This window comes from Fukomys damarensis, unplaced genomic scaffold (genome assembly GCF_012274545.1).
Source record: "Fukomys damarensis isolate Sample0158 unplaced genomic scaffold, DMR_v1.0_HiC HiC_scaffold_5, whole genome shotgun sequence".
Taxonomy (NCBI): domain Eukaryota; kingdom Metazoa; phylum Chordata; class Mammalia; order Rodentia; family Bathyergidae; genus Fukomys; species Fukomys damarensis.
The window spans coordinates 83,005,618-83,029,986 of record NW_022900917.1 but is presented as its reverse complement, the minus strand read 5'-3'; the positions used below and the strand labels follow the sequence as shown (position 1 = coordinate 83,029,986).

General features: G+C 49.7%; 1 protein-coding gene across 4 annotated transcripts in view; it reads left to right on the top strand.

Annotated features, from left to right (window-relative positions):
- The window catches only part of LOC104872897, a 501,420-nt gene that overhangs the window by 460,457 nt on the left and 16,594 nt on the right, over positions 1-24,369 (top strand). For 3 of the 4 annotated variants that reach the window (XR_004516037.1, XR_004516035.1, XR_004516036.1), the window contains one exon: positions 3,028-3,143. The exons of the other annotated variant lie outside the window; for it this stretch is intronic. The gene's annotated coding sequence lies outside the window, so the exon portion shown is untranslated. The remainder of the gene's footprint in view (positions 1-3,027; positions 3,144-24,369) is intronic. 4 annotated transcript variants of the gene reach the window in all.

Below are 24,369 nucleotides of genomic sequence, written 5' to 3'. Positions count from 1 at the left end.
TGATGAGCAGCAGAGGCAGGCTATGTACTCAGCCCAAGCTTCTCCACTGGCCACCATTCCTCCCTCAACTCATCCTCCTGAGTGTAACCTGACAGGCCTCCCACCTCCCTATGTGGATGCAGCCTGCCCTCCGCCATGCCCACTCAGTGATCCGCATCCTTGGCTTCCCTCTGAACCTCTTTCCGGCACTCCCTTCTGCTCAGAATGAGCCTCACACAGGATTGCCTGTCCTGCATTGGCCCCTGGCTGTAGACCTTCCTGGGGACCTCTACCTCAGGGTTTCAGTGTTTGGGCTGTGGGGACACTTTCTGACTTAGTGAAAGCTATTCAGTATTCTGGGGAGTGGTGACAAGGTGCTTAGAATACACGACCCTTAGGGACAAAGCTTCAGGGGTCTGCTGCAATGGCAAGGAATTGGAAAAGAGTGTGTACAATGGCCAGGTCTGTGATCAATTTAACCCCCAGCTATGAATAGCGGTTGGATAACGATCTGTGCATATTATTAAAGATCCAAGTGTGACAGACAAAGCTTTGAAGCAATTAAAGTACAGAAAAATATTTAATGACTTCAGGGTAAGGATGAGTTTTAAAACAAGACAAAATGAGTACATATACAGAAAAATTAATCAATAGGAGTCTATCAAAATTTAAAACTTCTGTATGAAAAAGTATCATACACATGACTGAAAGATAAGTGACAAAGTGAGACAGCTTTTTCAATACACAGTAAATAACAGATCGATATCCAGAATGCATACCTAGGGTGTACAAATCAATAAAGACACAGACAACTCAGTAGAGAAAACAGGCAAAGCATATGAATGGGCAATTCACCAAAGAGGCAGTCTAAATCACACTGTTAAAACATTGTTATAGTTTATGTCAAGATGTCTCCCAAGAGCCTCATGCACAATAAGTGGGCCTTGGCATGGTGATGACTGGATTATGGGTGTTTATAGCTGACCTGCTATTAGAATGTAAGGCCTGGTCAGAAGAGGCAGGTCGCTGAGGCGTGGTCTGGAAGGATTTATCTCTCTCCCCAGCTCCTCCTGTTTCTCTGCTTCCCCATGCCTTGAGAAATTTTCCTCTCTCCAGGTCCTTTCACCATGCCTTCCTTTCTTGGAGCCAACAAACTATGGACTAAAAAATGTGAGCCAAGGTAAATCTCTCTTCCTTTAAGTTACAGGTATCAGGTATGATGTCCCAGAAACAAGATGTAACTAAGACAAATATGCTCACTGATAAGTGACAGTAGAGCCAGTACTCAAAAGCTGTGGAGAAGGTAGCTCAATGGTGCTATGACTGCCTGGCAAGCACAAGGTCCTGAGTTCAATCCCCAGTACCAGAAAGAAAAGAGAGCTGGGTTCAATGGCGTATACCTGTAATCCAGCACTCTAGGAGGCTGAAACAGGACAATCAAAAGTCTGAGCCCAGTTTGAACAATTTAGTGAGACTCTGTCTTGTGATAAAAAGTAAAAAAAAAAAAAAGGCTGGAGATATAGCTCAGTGCAAAGGCCTTGGGTTTAATTGTCAGTAACACACATACACACACACACAGAGTATTCAGGAACTATCACAACACCTATCTAGATGGCACAAATCCAGCCTGCAGTCTGATATCCCAGTGCAGATGTGGGGTGTGGGGTGTAGGACCATGGGAGGAGGCCCTAGAAAGCATTTAGCACCATCAAGTTGGTCAGGAGCCTGGTCCCATTCCCTGTGGGTTCCCTCACTGGGTGCTGCCATACAGAAATAAGATGGAGCGCTGTGCATCATGGCCAGGGGTCTGGCCCCAGGATGGACTTCTCAGACATATCCTGGCTGCTTGGACCTGGTCAGTGTGTGTTCCTTCTCTGTGCCTCAGTTTCCCAAGCTGCAAAGTGGGCACTTTCCTTTCAAGCATGTTTGTGTGAATTCTCTTTAAATTACCAGAGTAGTACATGGTACATGATAAGCCAGACAACAGCCAGTCTTCTTGTGATTTTATTTGTGACAGAAAACACTGAGCATGAGCCAAAAACCCATGAGAAATGAACAGATATTCATACACTGAAATACTTCCATACAACTTGATGCACAGAAGCACTTACATTTACTTAGATCTGTCTTGTCAACATGAATAGATCTTCAAAATAAAGTGTTAAGTAAAGAGAGGAACTACACAACATACTTACGCTAAGATCCCATTTATGTAAATGTTTAAACACACAAGAAAATAGAACATATTGTTTATGGTACTTGTGAATAGGGAAGGTATAAAACATGGACTAATTGCTCCCTAATTCATGACAGTCAGCTGCTTCTGGGAGGGGCTTCCTCACAGGGGTGGCTGGACACAAGACCAATGACAAAGTTCTTTCTGGCTTTCCAGGTTTTAGCGTGGTCCATAATCTCAGTTTTAGGCAAAGGCCCTAGGAGATATCCACTCCACTACACGTAAGAACACCCATCTGGGCCTGGCCCCCTCCTCCCTGGCATCTGCCACCTCCTAGGCCAACACTCTGCCCCCTCAGTGTCCCTTCATTGCTGTCCCCTCTCCCTGCAGGCTCATGCCCACGGTTCTCTCATGTCTTAGTCACCTTCTTTGTCATCAGGAAAAAATACCTGACACCCACAACTTGAGGGAGGAAAGGTTCATTTGACTCACAGTTTGTAGAGGTTTCAGTTCATAGACAGCTGGCTCCAAGGCAGGGTGGCATGGCATGGAGCAGGGTGGAAGGACAGTTGCTCATGGAGTGGGAAAGGAAGATAAACCCTCCCAGGCCATGGCCCTGTGACCCACCTCTTCAGACCAGACTCCACCTCCTAATAGCAAGTCAGTTATCAGCCCCCATAATCCAATCACCTTTCAAAAGACCCACCTATGAGTGTGTGAGACTCTGCGGGGACATCCAGATTTAAACCACAACGTCTCACTGTTAGGTCCTGTCCAGAGTCAGCCCTTCTCAGGGTGTACGTTCTAACTCGTGATTCATGGAGCTCTTTGCCTAAGTCACTCATTGGCCGGTTCACTGGTTTCTCCCCTAGACTGCCATCTTTGAAGACCTGGGTGTCCTTGTGTTTCTATGCAACTCTCAGCATGACAGCCCCATGGAGTCAGAGACCTGAAGCCCAGTGCCCTGGTAGAGACTTCCAAAGAGGAGGTAAAATGATGGGGGACATGGGGTGGGAGGGCTATGGTAATGACAGCAAAGCTGCAATGTTGATGTCCAGGCTCTCTGGTGACTGCCAATGGTGCTGGCATTAATGAAAGGTGACAGTGAGGTATAGATGCCAGCCTCAACCTCCCCAGCCTGTCCAGTCACCAGGGCTCACACCCACTGTACTCATTGTGGCTGCTTTCTTATTGCAGGAACAGCCACCCTGGTTCTTCCCAAGCACATAGCAGCCCCTCTGAGTCCAGGGCTGTGGCTGATACCCGGCATGCATCCTCTGCTCCCACCCAGGCCCCCCACTCCACAGCTCTGCAGGAGCTGCCAGCCCCATCACCTTTTAAGCCTCAGAAGCATCCCTGTGTAGCCACTGCAGCCAGTGGCACCTCTTAGACCCACCATGGCCTCCCAGTCCCCTCCCCACAGCACCAATAGTTTGTTGTTGGGCCACAGGCTCCATGACCACTTCCTTCTGTGAAGCTGAAGGAATCATAGTGAAGCCAGGAGCAGGACAAAGAGATCGTTGTGAGTGGCAGGGACAGGGCACAGAGGGACCAAGCCCAGGCCTGTGATAAGGAGGCCACCTTTGTCAGGCTTCTTTAGAGGGCATCAGACACTTGCCTGAGGCTTATAAGCTGCACCCTTGTTTCATTTCACTCTATTGCGATAGCAACAGGGCTCAGAAAAAGCAATGTGTCTGATCTCACAGGCATCTGGAGCCTTTGGGTGGAGAAGGGAACAGGGACTGCTGGTGGTGCTCTTGGGTGTGCCCTCTACTCATCCATTACAGCCATACCACAGCCCCATGGAGACCACCACATCCACTGCTCCCTCAGGCAAGATGTCAGCTCCTACCATTCATCTTCATGGGGCAAGGTCCCTTGAAGGGCCACAGTCAGGGACAGGGGAGCAATGGCCACCTACACTGCACAGGGAGGGTAGGCCAGGCTCTGCTGGTGTCACCCTGATGTCCCCAGCACCAGTGATGGCCTGAGTCTTGGCCACAGGCCACTGTTCTTGCTCAAACAGCTCCTTCTCCTTTCTCTCTGTGATATTCTACAAGGACCTCATACTACCTTGCTGCAGATGACAAGTCGTAACCAGTAACTATGCATATGTCCGTCTGTCAGCTTGCATTATCCTCTCCTTCCAGACTCATCCTTGCCCTGCAGGGCGTCACCTACTTCTTTGTCATAAGAACCCAGTCTTGGCTCATGTCACATAAAGGAAGTGCCCCTCAAGGTGCTAGGATGTGACTATGAGTGACAGGTCACAAAGGAGCCACATTTGAACCATCCCTGCCAAGCACACCAAGTTTCATGGGGCACATCCTCAACTCAGTGGCCTTTGTGAGTAGCACTACATCCTGAGTCCCACAATGGAAGCTGAGACAGCAGGCTCCTTGAGGCCACTCTGCCTCAATGTCCCTCCTCATTTGTGTGTGCAGCCTCCATTGTGCCTCCTGCAAGTAGCTTGCTTCTTTGGGTTCATGTGCTTTATGTGTTTAAAACACTGGCCTTGTGCACAGAATCCGGTCTGTCTCCCATCATTGGAGAGTCATCTTTTAACTAGTCACTGGCCACAAGCTCACAGCCAGTATCAGGTCTAAATCCCTCAAACAATTTCCCCATGCCTCAATTTCCCCGTGCAAATGCTAATGCTGTTAAAAACCTGTGCTCTGGCCCCAAACTTCAATGGTTTGGGTACTGTGTAGGTAACAACCTTGCAGCCAGAGCCAAAGCTGAGGATAGGCAGGATACAGATGGACAGAAGGGATGTGGCAAGCCATACCAAAGACAGAACTGTTCCTGGGGTCCTCAGCCAGACCAAACCAGCAGAACCTTTCCTAGACTTTCTGGTGTCCAGGCAGACTCCCAGGGAAAGAGATGGCCTGATAGGGGATGGACCAGACTCACTACCACCTGGGCCTCTAAAAAGGGAGATACACAGTTGAAGTGAAACCTACATATGGGCACAAAAGGATCAAGTGGCAACAATCAGTGCCCCCAACTTCACCCTCCTACTTTTCTGTGCCTGCCTCTGTGGGGATAAGGACAAAAGAGGGGAACTATGACACCCTCTGTGCATCAGTGTGGCTCACTGGCACTGCTGGGGCTCAGCTGTGATGGCTGTAGTGACAGTGGACTAACAACCTGCGGCACCTCTCACTAGGGTTGCCCTTGTTGTGACAGCAACTCCAGGGACCATGACCATTGCCTAGGACTGGCTGAGGAGTCCAGCCAACTGTGTCTCTGCTCCCAGCCTTGCAGAGCCCCCACCTGGGCAGGCTCCCCTTCTCCCTCCCTCAACCCAAGATCCAGGAGCATATTAATGGTCCTGAGTCTCCCAGACTCAAGCAGCCACCCCCTTGAATCCTATCTTTCATGTGTGCTTAGCCTGCAGCTTGGTCCTCCAGCCTGTGACCTCAAGATCTATCCCTGGGTTCAGAGCTGACCCTCACCATCAGACCAGCTTATCTTGTACCACTGAGAAGTCTCTTGGACTTCCTCGCTCCCCAGCTACCTTCTGCTCAGAGATGTTGACCTGCTCACAAGATGATCCTGATGGATAGGCTCCACCCTGGACCTTAGCTAAGGGACCCATTAAGGCAAATTTAGCAGTGTGTGAAGATGATCCAGATAACAGCAGAGACCTGGGAGGATCATTACCTGAAAATGGAGGGAAAGTCCAAACTAATTAACAGATAAGGATTTCTACCCTACTCTCCCTGAGCAGCTCTTGTCACTGATGCAATCAAAGTAGCTGCCCTCTCAGGGAATGAACACCACCACCCCCAGTGAAGAGCTGCCATGGAAAACACTGAGGAACTAATAGACATCCAGAGACTTCTTAGTACCAGACACTTATGTACAATATTGACAGTCACCTCCATCACCATCATAACCACAACAGTACTGCCTACTATCACCATGCCTACTGTTATCAAACCTGTTATTACCATCAACAGCATCCACAGGACCATCATCATTGTCATAAGCACCATCATCATCATCACCAACACCACCCCCTTCATCACCATTCACCACCATCATCACCACCACCACCACTAACTTCATCAACCCCACTATCACCATCACCATGACCACTATCACATAAACATCATCTGAGGATTCTCACTGAGTCATTCAGCACGATTACAACTATTATCAGAAATATCACTATCACCACTATGTCCCTTGGACTTAACAACTTCTGATACAGACCAGATTCCCAACAAACAGTTGTAGAGATCAGCTACCCTCACCTCCATCACCACCCTCCCAATTACTGGTCATTCTTTCACTCTGGGTCAAATTTTCAATGCTTCTGCCAGGTTGGTACTCATAGCCAGGTCCTAGTCACTCCTGGTCACTTGTACAGGAAAGATGGCCACAGTCATACTTATCACCTGATGCAGAATTTGCAAACAAAAACAAAATTTTGCCAGATGTTTGTTGTGAACCCAATTATTTGTAAAGCATTAATGAACCAAGGTACCACTGTACTAATCTGTTCAGAAATCATGCTCTCCTTCACCTAAACTTTGCAGATGCTTTATTTCTGGTGAAACTGTAAACCTTTCAAATTATTTGCTCCTGATTCTCACTATAGATCTGTATAAGAGCTGTCAGAAGCACTTATGCCACTGTCTAAATGTTGGACTGCCTTGAAACTTCCTTTACCAGGTTAATCAGTCTGCCACACTTAATCTCAGTGTCCCACAAAGCCTAAAGACATAGGTAAAATGTAGAAACATTTTCTGCCAGAGTATAACACACATGTCCTATAGTCCAATTGCCAATAGAGTTCTTGTTACCAACTGAATAAACTGAGCCTGGTCTTTACTGTCCACATTCCTATCAGTATTCTTGTTTGCTATGCTCTGATCAGTATCTCACATCATACACTGCTCACAACATTCTCTGGCTTTGGTCTGCCTTTTCAAACCTGCTAACCAGTTCCACCAGCATCTGAACTGTATGGTCAGGTACAGTCACAACAACAACCTTACTTTCAGTACCAATATCTGTTTTAGTCACTCTTCCATTAATGAGACCAAAATACTCAATACCCACAATGGGAAAGAGTAAAGGCAAATTAGCTCATAGATTCTGGTGCATTTGATTCAAAGCCATTCATGGCAGAAGAACATGATGGAGCAAAACTACTTATTTTATGACAGCAAGGAAGGGGGAGGAAGAGAGAGAGAGAGAAAGAAAGAGAGAAAGGAGAAGAAGAAGGGGAAGAAGAAAGGGGGGAAAGGAAGGGAAAGGAAGGGAAGGGAAGGGAAGGGCAGCGAAGGGAAGGGAAGGGAAAGGAACTCAGGACAGAAATACAACCTTCCAAATCACACTTCCAGGAGCCCACCCCTTCTGACTAGGCCCTGTCTTTTCTATACAGTTGCACATATCTCTACCTCAAATACCAGGACCATGGGGTTTCACTTTTATTTTAGGCAAGCAAAAGTGGGGCTCAACCTACAGAGCAGGAGGTACATGGAACAGGCAGACATCAGATATGGTTTGGGAGAACAACAGTGGGCAGGGGAGACAGGGCATCCCAGAGGTCAAGGATGAGAGTCCTCAGTCCTAGTGACACATATCTTTCTAATTTGGCCTCTCCTTTCATGAGCCCACTCAATCAGCTCAGCCACCACTGTGGAGAAGGATCTGAGAAAAGGAATTTTGGGCTCCCTTTACCCTGCCAGCATTGGTAGGGACAGCAGAACACACCCTTCCCTGACAAAATCCCATATCAGTACTGCTGCGTGACTCCATGATCCAGGCCTCTCCTTCCGGTGGGATAGAAGAGATGGGGTGTGACAGATATGTCACTACCACCCTGTGAAGGGACCTTCTCCATGTTTTTCAACATAATGGATGCCTTGGTACATGCCCACACTATTCTCATTTTTAAGTGGCATCTTCCAACTGTGCCATTACTCTTGGAGTCTAATCTAAACTGACAGCCACTCTGGAAAGAGTGCCCCAGCCATTCATTTGTGATTCTCCATGAGACACTTGTAACTGAGACCAGCTGGGCAGGCTGGAAGCCTACTATCTCCTTGTCAGGGACAACCCCATGCCAAGAGTGGGATCAGGTGCCCATTTGTGCTCTTAGCCTATACCTGCTTCTGTGTGACCTTGACACGCCATGTGAGCCTTACCTATAATAAGAAGGATATTTGGTCTCAGGCTAGTATGCAGCCATCAGACAGCCAGGACATCAGGAAGAGGCTCCAGGTGCCGCCACAACCTATACAACACCAGTATTCAGTGTGACATCTTGCAATAGCCACACAGTTTTCAGTAACCCCCATCCCAGTTGGCAAATTGGAGACCGCAGCTCCCAAAAGATGACGTTGGCAGACCACAGAACCAATACTGAGTGAGCAAGACTGTTTGAGACTTGAAGTCAGTACTACCTTGTGTCCTAGTGGGCTGCAGCAGCCAGAACATTGTACAGGACATTGCCTCAGGACAGACATCCCCATTGCAGAGGGAAGCCTGTGCCAGAAGAAGGGGAGGGATGAGGGATGCAGTAAGATTGTAAGGCTCTCAGTTCAACCCACAAAGGTGAATGGGGCTGAGTCTGCAGAACCCAGGACCTTCACTTCCACCAGTTCTGTCCCCTGGGTGGATCCTGCAGGCCGGCCTCCAGTGATGCGGGCCCAAGATGAACTTTTTTTTCAGACCTGGAGTGAGGCCTGAGTATGCACTGTAACTCTTTTTCTTTAGAAGGGATCTAAACAGACACACACTCTCTTGGCTTTCTTCAAAATAAAATTGAGTTTTATATGTCAGCGTTTGGCCAAGAAGGAAAAATAAATGCCACTGAAGGCCAAGTCATCATGTCTGTGTCGCAATCATTTACCAGAGATTAAATACAGCAGTTAACATTGAAAAAGAAGAGGCCCAGGAAGAGATAAGATGCCGTGGCTCACAAGGGTGTCCTGGAGTGAAATGGATGTTCATACTTGCTACAGAGTTTGGCATGGCAGGACGAGAGAATCATTGTCGCTCTTGTCGGAAAGAGGCATCTCCAGCGCTGCCACCTGCAGTCTTGCAGCAGCACCCGGACTGTCCAGTGCACCACTAGACACCTCCTGTGCCCCAGCCCCACTGAGTGTCTCTCCTTCCCCAGGGTGGCATGGACAGTGGTGTGTGCCTGTATAGATACTATGGCAAGGTCTCTGTGCCTCTGATTTTCCTACTTTGTACCCTCTCGTTTCCAGTGGGGACACCCTACATAGTCACTTGAAGACATTTGCCTAGGACCTCACTCTGAAATCTTCCTCTGGTCACCTCTGGAGATGATCATCTCTGTCCTTCAGGATGACATAGAGGGAATCCTGTGGACACAAAGGTGGAGTTTGTATATAGAAGGCTCTGGCGTCAAATCCCCATGTACAAATCCTAATCTAATGTTTCACCCCCTGCTGAGTCCCAAGGGACCTCTCTGATTGGATTAAGCGAAAGGAAATAGCCAAGACACAGATCTCCCCACTCCATGGCCTGCAGGCCACTGTACTCCTGCCCTTCTGTGCATCCCCTTCCCCTGCAGAGGTTGGGTCCTCCCCTCTTGGCCCTCATCTGCCTCTCACCAGGCCCAGCATGTGCTTAGGCCCTTCCCCTTCTGCTCACTCACAGTCAGAGTCAGCCTTAAAATGTATCAGTGACTCCACCCCCTGCCCAGGTTCATGCCTCCCTGCAGATCCTTGATGCACTCCATCTCCCCAGGATCTATGCTCAACACATTGGCCAGTGTGGTCCAGGGCAGCCCTCTCCCTGAAGCATAACTTCATCCATGGTCCACCTCCAGGCTGGTTGGAGAGGACAGAGGTGGGAGCTTATCCAGTATCTCCATATCTGCATGGCCTCCTGTACTGAAGTCTAGCCTCTGGTTTCTGTACCCTGGACTGTCCAAGAGTAAACTCAGCCCAGATGCCCTCCAGGCAGTCAGCCTCACTTGCTCTGTGTTCCCTCCATCACCTTCCTAAGAGCAGTGGTGTGTACCAGGTTTCCTGCTGGACCTACTAAAGGAGATTGTGTTTTCTACAGTTGTGAGTTGGTCTTGCCATCTGCTGCCTTTGATAACTTGAGTGGCCTCTCTGGGAGGGCCCTGGTGGCAAGGAGTAAAGGACAGCCTCTGGCCACCAGCCAGAACAGAGCAGGGACTTCTTTCCCACAGCCCCCAGCAACCAGGGAGCCTGGGTGGGGCCCTCCCCGGCCACTCAGCTGAGCTCCAGCCCCATGACACCCTGACTGTGCTGAGGGACCTGAGTGGAGAATGCAGTTCAGCCTACCTGATCCCTGTCTCCTGAGACAGGGTGTGAATGCCTGGAAATTTGTCCCCTGCAGAGGTACTTCCACAAGAGTCCACTACATCTCTTGCCAGGAATGTGAAGAATGGCAAGATGTAAAGTCTGCTTTGGAATTCTTCATCTATAGCAAGACAGACCAGCAAGTAGACAGCAGTGGCTTGTGGGGACCACCCTACAGAGAGGGCCTGGGCCTGGGATGTGGAACACTCTGCCTGGGGGTCAGGATCAGCTTTCATGAGGCAGGGAGGGAGCTCATGGAAGAATGCAGCCCTAGCCTATGAAAAGCTTGCACCATGGAGGGTCCAAAGGATGTCCATGTCCTGTTACAGTGACAGAGAGCACATGGGTCAAGGCTGTGTGAAGGATGAGCAAGCTGGGTCACAGATCAGAGAGAGGCAGCCTGGAGCAGCCTTGGGAGGAACAGTCTTGCTGCCGGCAGGAGCTGTGGCTCATCCTGACAGGCTGAGCTGGAAAGCCCCTCCATTATCAGGGGTCTGGCTGCTTTCTCTTCTGGGCCCTCTGTCTCTGAATCTCTGGGATTCAGGTGAGCTCTGATCCATTGTGAGTTGAGCTGTTGGAGAAACCATTCTTCTCTCTCTTCCTGGAGAAATGTAAGGCAGAAAGCTCATGGCTGAGATAGCATAGGTTCCAACCAACTGGCCCAACAGAAAAGCACCAGGGAGAGAAGGCTTGCAAAGCTATCATGGGTTGGTGGGGCAGGGCAGTGTGCCTAGCCCATCACTCTGACAGCGTGACCTGCATGAGGCCCAAGTCCACAGGCCTTCCAGAGTCAGCACCACCATCTGGGTGGTCCTGGCCTGGCACCCTCTCTCTAGTCCCCTTTTGGTTATAAGGGGATGAAACCACTGCCTAACTGGGTGTGGGAAAAGTAAGAATAAAATGTGGAAAAGCACTGGGTAAATATTCTATTTCCAGATGCCATTGTTAGAATAATTATACATATTTTAATAGGCTTTATTTTTCAGAACAGTTTTAGGTTTTTGGAAATGTGTACAAAAGAACAAAATTCTGAAGGTGCTTCACAGATGGGTGAGCAGCAACTGACTTAGGAGACCAGGAAAACAGAACTCTGGGCCAACAATGGGGACAGCACTGTCACTGAGACCAACACGGCAGGCAGCAGCTCAGATGCTTCAAGGGGTGATGAGGGTCTGTACCCATTCTGGAGCAGTAGCACCCCTGATCATGTTTCTAGTTCTAAGGATGAGGGTGGGGCATGGAATCACTTTTCTGTGCCCCAGCAGCATGGCAGCTTGTTCTCCAGGGATGCATCTATCCTGGGGCTGGGGTTCATGTGGGGCAGGGAAAGATTTCCTAGGAAAGGAGACCAGCGACCTGGCCAAGGGCATCACCTAAGATCTTGCTCAGACTCTGAGTGCCTCTCTAAATGCAGCACCCAGCCTGGGGCGACCCACACCCAGATGAGATCATGTACTGTGGACCCAGGATGTCAAGACCAAAGAAGATGGCATCTTGGAAGAAGAAGAAGAAGAAGGATGAGGAGGAGGAGGAGGAAGTGGAGGAAGAAGACCAGAGGGTAGAAGCCCCCCATGGTGACAAGTATACTTGAGAGTGGGTAGATAGTAACAGGAAGTGCAGAAAGGACAGTCTGGAGAAAAGCATCCCGGGAGACAGGAAGCAGGCAGCAGAAATGGGAATCACAAGACTGACAGGTGGGGAAAGATGGATGTAAGGCAGAGAAAGCATGCAAAGAAAATAGAGGGTCCAGAGGCTGACATTTCAATGAAAGAAGCTGAGTGTGGTGGCTGTTCAGGAGGCTGAGAGAGGAAAGTCATAAGTTCAAGATCAGTCTGGGCAACTTAGCAAGACCCTGCCTCAAAATAAAATTTAAAAATTTAAGAGGGGGGAAGGAGAGAGAGAAAAAAAAAAACAAAGAAAGCAGATGAGAAGAAATAGCCAAGAAATAATTCAATAAATGCTCCCTAGGGAGGGTCTGTCATGAGCTGAATTATCTCCCAAAATCCTTGTGCTCCCAGGATCTCAGAGTGTGACTGTGCTTAGAGACCTGGTCTTTAAAGATTAGGTATAATGAGGTTATTATGGTGGCCCTGATCCAATCTGACCAGGATCCTTACAAGAAGAGGAGATTAAGATACAGACACACATAGAGGGACGACCACTGGAGGACACAGGAAGACAGCCACCTAGAGGAGAGAGGCCTCCCGAGGAACCAGATCTCAGTCTCCAGCCCTTAGAGATGCAAGATGTAAATTGTGTCATTTAAACCACCTGCTCGGTGGTACTTGGATGGCAGACTGCACTGTGTAATCTGGGCACAAGCTCCAGACTCAGTGGGCCACTGAGAACATAGCCCCATGGATGAGCTCCGACCCACAGCAAGGCACATAATTGCAACAACTCAGAATACAGGGAACAAAGAGGAAATCTGACCAGCTTCCAGAGAGGCAAAACAAAGCAACGACAAACATACTTCATACAAAAGATCAAGAATCAAAAAGCCATTGTTCTCAATGGCAAGGCAGGATGCTGGAAAAGGAGGACCCATGACTAAACATTCATGGGGAAACAAGCCCTCCCGGACCCCACACACACACCAACCTACCAGCTCAGAGCGAGGGCAGAATGAACCTATTTACAGAGGCTCAGAGGCACCTCCCACACACCCTTGCCAGGGGTGTTTGCTCTGCCAGATGAAAGAGTAAGACAGGAATAAAAAAGAGAGAATTCAGGAGCCCTGGAACAGGTTAGAGGGTGGAGAAGAGACCCGCACCAAGAGACAGCCAAGCCAGGAGAGAGCAATTTCTTCAGGATGAAATTAGCAGGATGCTGATGTCTTTCACAGTCCTGATGTGGATACAAGACTAGAAGAGCATTTGAGATGGAATTAGTGTTAAGTGTGCAGAAAACTAAGCGAATAAAAAAAAATAAGACCATTATTAACTCCAGGGGAAAGCATGTTGGTGCAGGAGACAGGAGAGAAATAGTGTATTAAGGGCTCAGCTTTGAGGCATGTTTACAATATCGATCTCGCAAAAATGGCATCATTACTGTACCGGCAGGGTGGGGGCAAGCAGCAGGCAGGCTGTCGGAGGGGCCAGGAACAAAAGCACTCAGTCCTTTTCCTCCACAGTGGATTCAATAGATGAACTCCAAGCCTGGAAAATTGAGAAGCAATGTGTGCATGCCATTTGGAGATATGGAGGTAAAATACCACATCATCGGGAAGGATGAAAAATGTTTGCTCTGGGAGCCAGAGACCTGAGAGGGCCCACAGGCCAAGGCCCAGGACAGGTAGCCTGCAGGTGCATAGTTGTGCTGGTTTCCCAGTCCGCCAGCAGCAATGACCATTAACTGGGGCCTTGGAACCATGCAAAACTGTCCTCTTCAGGGCTGTACGCCAGGAGTCTGAAATCAGCTGGGCCGTGCCTCACTCCCTTGGGACATTCTAAGGGGGAGCCTTCCTGCCCCTGCCAGCTCCCAGCAGCCCCAGGCATTTGCCACCCTCCTGCCTCTGCTCTACTTTCAGAGGGCTCTTTCTCCTCTTCTCCTCTTGTCTTCAGATTTAGATCCCTTTACGAACCCAGCTAATCTTACCTTGAGAGCTTTACCTTCATCTGCAAAGACCTTCCAGATAAGGTCACATTGGTAAGTTTAGGATGTAGACATATGGGATAGACAGCCCCTGTCAATGCAAAACTGTTTATCTCAGGTCCCCTGAATGGTACCCATTCCAGGCATTCCTTTGTCCTGCTTCTGGAGATGAAGTTCCTTGTACTCCATTCTTGTCCTTTTCTTTAGGCTGAGCCACACCTTCCTTCCAAGACCTCACCTGTCAGCTCCAGGGCCAGCTCCTATGCTCTGCAGAACCCGGCAGGGGAACTCAGCACCAGTGATTCTGGTGGTCAGACCAGGCACCCTTGGACTTGGCCTGCCCCAGTATGGCCCAGAATTAGGGGTATTGGTCTGGCAGGAATACCAGCGCTGAGGGATGACAGTTGAGCCCTTTGAAGCCAGAGCTTCCCATAGGATAGAAGTCAGATGTGTCCACCAGATAGGGCATAGGCCCCTGCTTGCTCACACACATATGCACATTCCTAGTCTCACATGCACACTCACACTCAAATGCACACCCACCTCACATTCACCTACAACCCTTATCTTACATGCACATACATATATACACACACTCATGCACCTACACAATCTCTTACATACTCATGCACACACACACATACACACACTCACATCCCCCCCACATCCTCACACTGGTGCACACTTAGATGTACTCTTACCCACGCAATCACACTCAGACCATCACCGTGTGCTTGCCCTGCTTTGCCCTTTTCTTGAGCTCATAAACTCTGCAGGCCTGCGCTCAAGCGTGTTTACCGTTTGCCTGTCAGTCTCCTTCAGGCTAGGGAACAGATAAGGTCAAGGCTTCCCAGCATCTGCAGAGCGACCCCTCAATTTCCACATGACAAGACCCTGGCCTGGGAGGGCCATAGTGCTCACAGCCCTGCAGCAGAGGTATTCAGTTGATTCAGAGGTTGGCCCTGCAGCCTCCTCTGATGCTTAGGCCTTCCTCCTTTGCTACATCCAAGCTATCAAGTTGTGTCTGCTGTTCCCTTAAAACACACCCTTTCTCCATCCACCCACTTACCCTGAGCTTCCTTACAGAGTTAGGCACAGATCCCCCTCACCCCACACTCCAATTCTCTCTGTTCTGGTCCAGGGAAGTGATGTTCACTGCCACAACTGACATGGTCTGAGCATGTATGCGATCAAAACTATGTTTCCACTAGATATGTTCCCAGCTGCCTGCCAGACAAGGTGCCACAGGCCACGTGTGCTACACAGCATATAAACATGGTCCATGAGCCAGGAAAGATGAATTTTTCTGAAGTTTCTAGGGGTCCAGGTAGCTGCCCTTAGACAGGAGACGGGTAGTGGGTGGCAGGTGACACTCCCTGGCCACCAGCACAAGAAGAGTATGGAGTGCAGGGAATAGGTTGCAGCCTGGTTCATGTTCCTGACAGAGAGAAGCAAAAAGAAGCTGGGGACTCTGATCACCTCTGCGACACTAATGGAGAAGCCACTGCCTGGGCATAAGGCAGGGCAGAAGTGAGGGCTCACAGTCTGTGGACAGAGAGGAGGTAGGAGATTCCTAGGAAGAATAAACAGGGCAGGAAAATGCAATGGGAACACCAGGCAGTACAGAGCCATGGGGCTTTGGGTTGCAGCCAGCACCTCCTCCTCTCACCAATATGCCCCAGCACAAGTAACAGCAAACCACATCCAGGAAAACAAGATAAAGCAAACTAGGAACAATGACTTAACATCCCACTTTTAGGGAAGAAAGGGAGCTTCAAGTCTAGAAATAATGGAAGACACTACAAAGGAAAATTGATTATTTGGGATTCATAAGAATAAAAAATTATTTATTGTAAAATAAACTCTAAAATGAAAACCAATGTTCACTCCAACCAATTAAGAAATGTGTATTAAAATCTTCATATGCACTTAGGCTTGAAACTATAATTCCCTTTTATTTACTCATCTGAGATAACAGTCTCTCAAAGTGAAGGGAGAAAATAAGCCTTTGTGCGTTGAATGGAAATAATATGAATGCTCAAATATGGGGGATGTTACATAAGTCGGATTAATTCACATAATAAAAAGTTTAATCAATAAAAATTATATCTAAGAAGACTCAGCAAGATAAAGTAGTTAGGAAACATTGAAAATGCTGGGTCTATACCTTATAATTATAGTCATAAAAAAAACAAAGGAAGACATGTAAAAAATAAAGGGTGGGAAAAGTTCACTGAGATCACAAGAAAATTAATATCTAACTGGGGGAGTTTATCCCAGCATTTCAGACTCCAGGCATTTTTTTGCCAGTTTCTACCATGTTTCCTGAAAGCGGTGCCTACACCCAGCAGGTGCACCACATGGCAGGACAGCAGAGGGGCCATGACCTTCATGCTGCTATCCATAATCATGGCAGTTAGTGCTCTTGAGGCCAGGCCGTAGGTACCCTGGGTCCACATGGTGTCCAAAGATGGACAGGACTTCTGGCCCTCCACACCATAAAGAAAAATAACAGAAAAGAAAGGAGACAAGAATATGCAAGGAAAGACACAAAATGTACTTTTGAAATTGTGTCCTGTTTTTGCTTGTCGATACTCCTTGCCCCTGGAATTTCAGCCTCAGGAAGGCAAAACTGTGTCCACTTCTCTAACACACTGCCCAGCAGCACCAGCCTTCCTTCCTGACATTTAAGAAGTACCCACCAAGGAGTGCTGCCTCAAGGTACAGGGCCCAGAGCATCCCAGCACCCCTGACCCCTAATGCCTTGCAAAGAGTCCGTAGCTCCCAGCCAAATACAGCCAACCCAGGCCTGACCTTGCTTCCGGAACCCTGGCTGTCCCTGCTTTTCACAACCTGGAACAGAGGGCAGCATGCAGTAGATGCTCAGTAAGTGCTACAATAACAGAAGAGAAGGAGGAAGCCAGGATACACTCCTATGGATGCACATACATGCACACATTCACACACATGGTGCCTGGTCCCTTTACATGTTCTACTGGCCTCTGTGTGTGTACACTGAACTCCCTCTGCACACATGTGGCTACCCCGGAGTCCCAGGACTATATATGGCAGTCTGGGTGGGGTGCAGTCTCTGGAGACATGGCTGTGCCTACAGCTAGCAACAGCAAGTAGCTTCTCCCTGAGAACCTCTGTCCTTACTACCTGTCTCAGTTTGGAGGGACAAGTGACATTTGTCGGCCATTCATTCCCATCCACATGCTCATCCACACTCACGCACATCCACACACCTATCGCTCACTGTTCTGGTGGGTTTGCAAGCTCCAGGTGGGGAGGAGGTAGGGCAGTAGGAAGCCTCTGCTGCATTCTCTGCCTCCTGGGGATGCTGGCCACAGCCTGTGGCACATAGATGCTGATTCTCCGATATTCTGACGACCTGATGCTGGCCTCTGACATTGCCCCCACTGCTCATCACCGCTTGTGCCAGACCTGTGCCCTGGCTCCAGGTTTTCTGGGAAGCGGCCCTGCTGCAGAAGGCCAGGTTCCTCTGACAGCCCTCTTCTGGCCCCTAGCTTGGGTGAGGGGCACTCACAGAGGGGGCTGCACTCCCTGCCAGTGAGAAATTTCTTCCATTGGGTGTACACAACGTGAGGAACCTCCACTAAAATCCAATGACCCTTGGACCCCAGGCTGTGGCCCAGCATTCTCCTTCCCTTCCCACCAGGTGCACCCACCTGTATGTGCCTAACACAACCTTCCCATAGATGTGTGAGACCTAAAGAAAACAGGAGCCTGGCCACATCTCTGGGGTATGAGGTCACAGGACACAAGCAGCCTTGCAGAGTTTTGTTTTCTCTTCTTGCACACAGCCAAACAGCCTCTCTGAGGTTAGTGGAAGAGCAATATCAAACTCTCCTACTTCCTCCACCACTCTCAGCAGTCTGTTTCCTTGGCATGTCTTGCTGGTTGGGGTCTCCGAAGTAGCCCTGAGGCCCTGCTGGCTTATCAGGAAGTGTTTCCCAGGAGCTGACAAAATCCAGCCTGGTCTGAGGGAGAGGAGCAGCCTGGGTAGGGCTGGAGTCCATACCAGCCAGGTCCAGAAAACAAATGGACCATTTTCATCAGCAATACCGTCCAGGGCACAGATGTTCCAGCACTGGCCGTTTCTGCCCGGGCTGCCTCTGAGCTGGCGTTCATGAGCAAGAGGACCTCACCTTTTCTCCCCCAAATTCTAGCCGCCGGGAGCACAGGTGCCAGCAGGGACTGAATCAGGATTCCTGAGTGAATCCTCCATCTGATGATTCCTTTCCCCCACCCAGGCTGTCCCTTCCCTGGCCTCCCACCCACCCGCACAGATGGCATCAAATGTTGATTATTACCATGGCACCACATCACTCACATCTCCCCCCACTGCCTGGTGTCACTGTCCCCCACAGTAGATGAGGCTGGCTGAGACTCAGTTCCCCCAAGCCTAGCCAGTCCCAGAAGGAAGGGACCTACTAACCAAGGACAGGGGTTGTGGCGGTGCCAGGACTGTGGCCAAGGGCTCCACCCCTGGGGGAATTCCCCTTTATCTGTGGGGTTCAATTCAGCAAATGAAAATAGAGAACACTGAGCTAAATTTGAATGTTTTACACGATGAATTTTTTTAATGTAAGTGTACCCCATGCAATATCTGAGACATATTTATGGTATAAAATCATGTTATATAATAGAAATTCAGATACAACCGGGCATCCTGTACTTTGCCTGGCTACTCTATACCCAGCCTGCAGGTTCCTGGGCTGCAGGGCTCTCATCTGGGCCTAGGAGCTCAAAGCCATGGAGTACAGAGATCACCACAGGAGTCGTGGGGCCCAAATGCCCATTTGTTTGGGTATTTCTTAGCAGAGAATGTGTTGGGGAGTACACATGGAAGGGAGGTATCTCAGGGAAGATGGCCTTTCTCTCAGGCTCTGCCCGACACAGAAGTCTGGGTCCAGGACGAAGTTGGTGAAGCCATGGTGGACCATAGCACCTATGGGTCCTCGGAGGAGGGACAAGGGTGTGGGGGTGTGGAACAGGAAGTACCTGCCCCTCATCCTGGACCCCACTAGGGAGCACTTGACTCAGGCCATGGGTGCCTCTCTGGAGCTGATAAGCACCAACCTCAAACCACTGGGCAGATTTCACAGTCCTTACCAAGAGCAGTGAGCATAGGCACACTCCACCTCCCCATGCAAATTGATTTTCTTTTTCCTTTCTGATTTGTTTTCCTTTCAACAATTAGCACTTGAAGAGGCTAGTTTTAAATCAGGAAAATGAGACATTAGAACTCACACAGACTGACAGAGAGGCCCTGTAGCCACAGCAGTACTCAGACATCTCTGCAGCTGTCACCAGAGCTGTCCCCTATGGATACAGAGAACAAAAGTGACCCTGCTCCTGCTAGTGGCCAGGGCCTTAGGGAAGGGTGGCCTCTGGCCCATCCAGCCCTCCTTATTGAGAGAATGGGCTGGGGTCCCAGGCTAGGGACAGAGAGCAAGGCTGTGGGGCTGGGGCTGGGGCCAGGCAGGGGCAGGATCAAAGTGAGAGTCACCAGCAGAAGGGAAGTCAGAGCTGGGGTGGGGGTCAGCAGAAACAAGATGATGAGAGAGCTGCTCAGTGAAAGACCTGGAAAGGGGAAGAGAAAGAGAGGATGGTGGGGAAGGCAGGAGGAAAGGTCGCCTTTCAGGATATGGGCAGGTACTTGCACAGGCTAGAGAAGGGGCTGTGAGACTGGCTGCCTGGCTAAAAATTTCTCTTTCTCTCTTTTTAAATAATTGATTAGTATGTATTAAATGCATGCATCAATGGGGTTCAGTATGACATTTCCACACCTGCATACAGTGTACACTGATCAAATCCAGCCTCCTTTTCTCTCTACTCCAGCCCCTAGCAGTCACTGGTCTCCCTTTGGGTTGACTTACTTCCACATGTGAGTGAGAACACAGTCCATCCTTCTGTGCCTGGCTCCTTCTCAGCGCAGTGTCCTCCAGTCCTACCAGTTCACCACAAACAATACCAGTCCATTCTTTACAGCTGAATAATATTCCACAGTCTATGCCCTGCACTTTCTCCCTCCGCCCATCATGGGTACCTAGGCCAAGGCCACATCTTAGCTAATTGTGAATAAAGGCTTAATGAATGGGGCAAGGCTTCATCTCACCTCTCCTAATTTCCCACAAAAAGGCCACAAGACAGCGTCACTCCCGGGCCAGCCCCCCCACCCCTCCCTCTCCCTGACCCCTCTCCCTTCCCGTGCTGTCTACCTCACCCCCACACATACCTTTGCTTTCTCCCCATCTGTCTCTGCCCCTGCTTACCTATCTTTCTCTTTCTTTCTCCCCATTCTTGTCTGTCTCTCTCCTTTCTCTCTTGCCCTCCTCATCTCCCTCTCTCATACCTGTCTTCCACACACCTCTGACCACTTGCTTTCTACAGCTCTATCCCCCAAACTGGGTGGGTTTCACATAGCTGTGGAGAGGCCTTGTTGGAGGGTCATTTTGGTGGCAGCTCCCGGCCTACTAGGTCAGCCTCCCAGTGACCACTGTGCTGGCTGATGCCTGGACTGCTAGCTCTTGAGAGACTGTGCCCCCGGAGTTCACCCACAGGTAACACTGCTAAGTTTTGGGGTGATTGGCTCCCAGTGGACAACCCCACAGCAAAATGGTGCTGGGATCATCCTGAATCCAAAGGGATCCAGGAATTGCCAGTACATCGAACTGCAGTCCCGGTTAAGAGAGAGACTGAGACAATAATAAAGACAGAGACAGTGTTGAGAGAAACAGAAACACAGAGGCAGGATAGAGTAGAAGGTAGAGATAAAAGCAGCAATAGAAAGAGTGACACACATACAGAGACCCATTGGTGATGCAGGCAGTGGCAGGAATGGGCATCCTGGTGACTCCAGTCCAGCCTGTGGTTCTTGGAGTGTCCCAGGGCACAGATGTTGGAGCTGGAACATGCCAGCTGCTCTTTTTTCAGATAAGGGTGCTCTTTAGTCCAGTGAGGGTAAGCAGAGTGAGGCTGAGTCAGGAGGCATTGCCTTGTTCTGTTCCCTCTTCAGCCCCACTTTTGGTCTGAGGAAGGAAGAACTATAAATTTCCATCTGTCTCTGCCCCTGCTTACCTATCTTTGTCTTTCTTTCTCCCCATTCTTGTCTGTCTCTCTCCTTTCTCTCTTGCCCTCCTCATCTCCCTCTCTCATACCTGTCTTCCACACACCTCTGACCACTTGCTTTCTACAGCTCTATCCCCCAAACTGGGTGGGTTTCACATAGCTGTGGAGAGGCCTTGTTGGAGGGTCATTTTGGTGGCAGCTCCCGGCCTACTAGGTCAGCCTCCCAGTGACCACTGTGCTGGCTGATGCCTGGACTGCTAGCTCTTGAGAGACTGTGCCCCCGGGGTTCACCCACAGGTAACACTGCTAAGTTTTGGGGTGATTGGCTTCCAGTGGACAACCCCACAGCAAAATGGTGCTGGGATCATCCTGAATCCAAAGGGATCCAGGAATTGCCAGTACATGGAACTGCAGTCCCGGTTAAGAGAGAGACTGAGACAATAATAAAGACAGAGACAGTGTTGAGAGAAACAGAAACACAGAGGCAGGACAGAGTAGAAGGTAGAGATAAAAGCAGCAATAGAAAGAGTGACACACATGCAGAGACCCATTGGTGATGCAGGCAGTGGCAGGAATGGGCATCCTGGGGACTCCAGTCCCCTGTGGTTCTCCCAGGGCACAGATGTTGGAGCTGGAACATGCCAGCTGCTCTTTTTTCAAATAAGGGTGCTCTTTAGTCCAGTGAGGGTAGGCAGAGTGAGGCTGAGTCAGGAGGCATTGCCTTGTTCTGTTCCCTCTTCAGCCCCACTTTTGGTCTGAGGAAGGAAGAACTATAAATATGGCAACCCCTCAATGTGCCAAGAACACTGGCTGAGGAGCACCCTTTGAGGGCTGAGTCCTGATCCCTGCCAGCCAGGAGCTTAGGCCTCCAGCTTCTGCCTGAGCTCTGTTGGGTATCCAGTAATGGCTCCCAAACTGGCCACTTGCCCTCTGTGCCATCCACCTGGAAGCCTTTCCCACTCATGCCCATTGGTTTGTCCTATGAGTCCTAGCACACAAAATCCCTCTCCTGAAAGCCACTCTCATGGCTCATCCCCATTTCCCAGCCCTCATGTCCCTGGTTCCAAGTATCTCCCACAGAAGTTGGCATCTCATCCAATTGGACTGGGACCACAAGAAGCAAGGGCTCCAATGGTGCCCAAGTATGTCCTCTAGGCAGGAGGGCTCACAACACCACGTCATGTGTGCTTGGAGGAGGGGCCTCCACACCAGGTATCTACTCACTTAGACAGCCATCTGGACCCTCTCCTCTGGCCCCAACAAGGGGTTTAGCTGCCTGTGGGACAGGAGGAGAGTGGAGTCCATGATGTTGAGTTCAGGAGCCATTGTCGGCTCATCAGTGAAAGCAGTGAAAAGTCCCGCTCCCTCATAGTACCTCTGTTACCATGGCAGAGCTACACATTTACTCCCAGCACCAATTCTTTGCTCATCTTCACCCTTGTCCAATCCCCACTACAGGGTTGAGGGGAGGAGGCAAAAGACCACAGAGCCACAGGTCCACAGAGGAGAAGGAATAAAGGCACCTGGAGGGACACCCTCACAGGGACCATGCAGCCACGCTTTCTGGTCTGTCTCCAAGGGGACAAGCCCATGCTGGTTATTAAGGAGCAATGTTCTCAGAAAGGGCCTGAAGCCTTTTCTACCGAGAAGCAGGTGTGGATGGATGGATGCATGCATGCATGCATGGAAAGATAAATGCATAGATACTTGGGTAAAGGACTGAATATGTAGATGTATGGATAGATACATGCATGGAAGGAGGAATGTGTGGATGGAAGGAAGGATGGAGGAACAAATGAGTGCATGGGTGGCTGGATAGGTAGACTAGACAGACAGACAGATGAATGATGGGTGGTAGGCGCATGCCATGCATGGATGGAGAACGGAATGGGTAGGTCCATGGACAAATGAATGAATATGTGGATAGTTGGATGTATGGATGCACAAAAGGGGAAATGAATGAACTGAAGGAGGCAGGGAGGGAGGGTGGGAAGGAGAGGTGGGTTTACTTCCCTATCCATCTCCTCAGTTACCCAGTTGCTCCTGCCCTCTTTCTGTTGCTCCCTGTCAGGTTTCTTGAACCATGAAGGCAAGGCAGACAGCCCCAGCCTCTCCAGAACCATGGGCTGGGTAGTCCTTGAAGCCCTATGTCCAGTCTCTCTGCTCAGCTACAGAAAGAGCCGAGCGCACAGCATAGGAGTGACATTTGGCTGCTCCCTTCATCTTTCAATTTGGCTCTGGAAGACCAATCCCTCCCTGCTCTGCCCTGGAGTTCTCCTTATCTGCAACTGTACAAATCTGAAGGAGATTTGATGTGCTGTGGGGGAATGTGCTAGCTGGGCCTAGGATTAAATCCTGGCTTTTACCACATCGGGCAGGTGATGTCCTTGAGTTGATGTCACAATTTTCTCTTTCCCCTAATTAAACACAAAGCACAGCCAGGAAGAGGATGGGGAGAAAATTAAGAATTAAAGGCATTTGCTTATAGAAGTCCAGCAGTTCCAGGCTTTCCATTTAGTATTTAAAAGCTCCCCGCATGTCTGCCACACAGAGATAGGAGTGGGGAAGGAAATGGTGATTTCACCCCCTCCCATTGGCCCAGTGCATTAGGGAGGGAGGCAGCTTCAAGACACTAACAAGGGTGCTCCTCAAAGACCTGGAGAGGCTGGGAAGACTGGGATCTCTCCAAGAAAAGCTCTCACAAGTGTATGACTAATCTTCCCTCCTTCTGTGGCTGGCCTTTTCTCTCCCTAGTTGAGGACTGGGGGATCATGGAGATGCTACAAGCTCGGGGCGGTGGGGGAGCTAGGCCTTGGAGACATCTGGGCCCTTCCTGTCAAGGAGCAGTGTAGGCTTCAGTGTAGCTAAGGGAAGGGTTCTGTTTGCGAAGCCCCTTGGAGAGAGGGGGATAGGAGCCTAGCTTTTCTGGGACTGCAGCCTGGGTTTCTCTGGTGGTCTCTAGGGTCCTCAGGTGGCTACTGTCACCCTACTTCACACAGAGAAATTGAGTTTGGGCATGGGCATGGGCTTGCCTTTGTCCTTTAGTGGCATGAAGCTCAGTGGGTCTCTACCGTCCCCAGGCTGGACCCGGACACAGCAGATGACACTTGGACCTATAGTTCATTGGCCAAAGATGGCCATAGCTCCATAGAGGGAAGCTGGGAACTGCCCAGGAAGGAGGGAAAAGGACAGGATAGTATG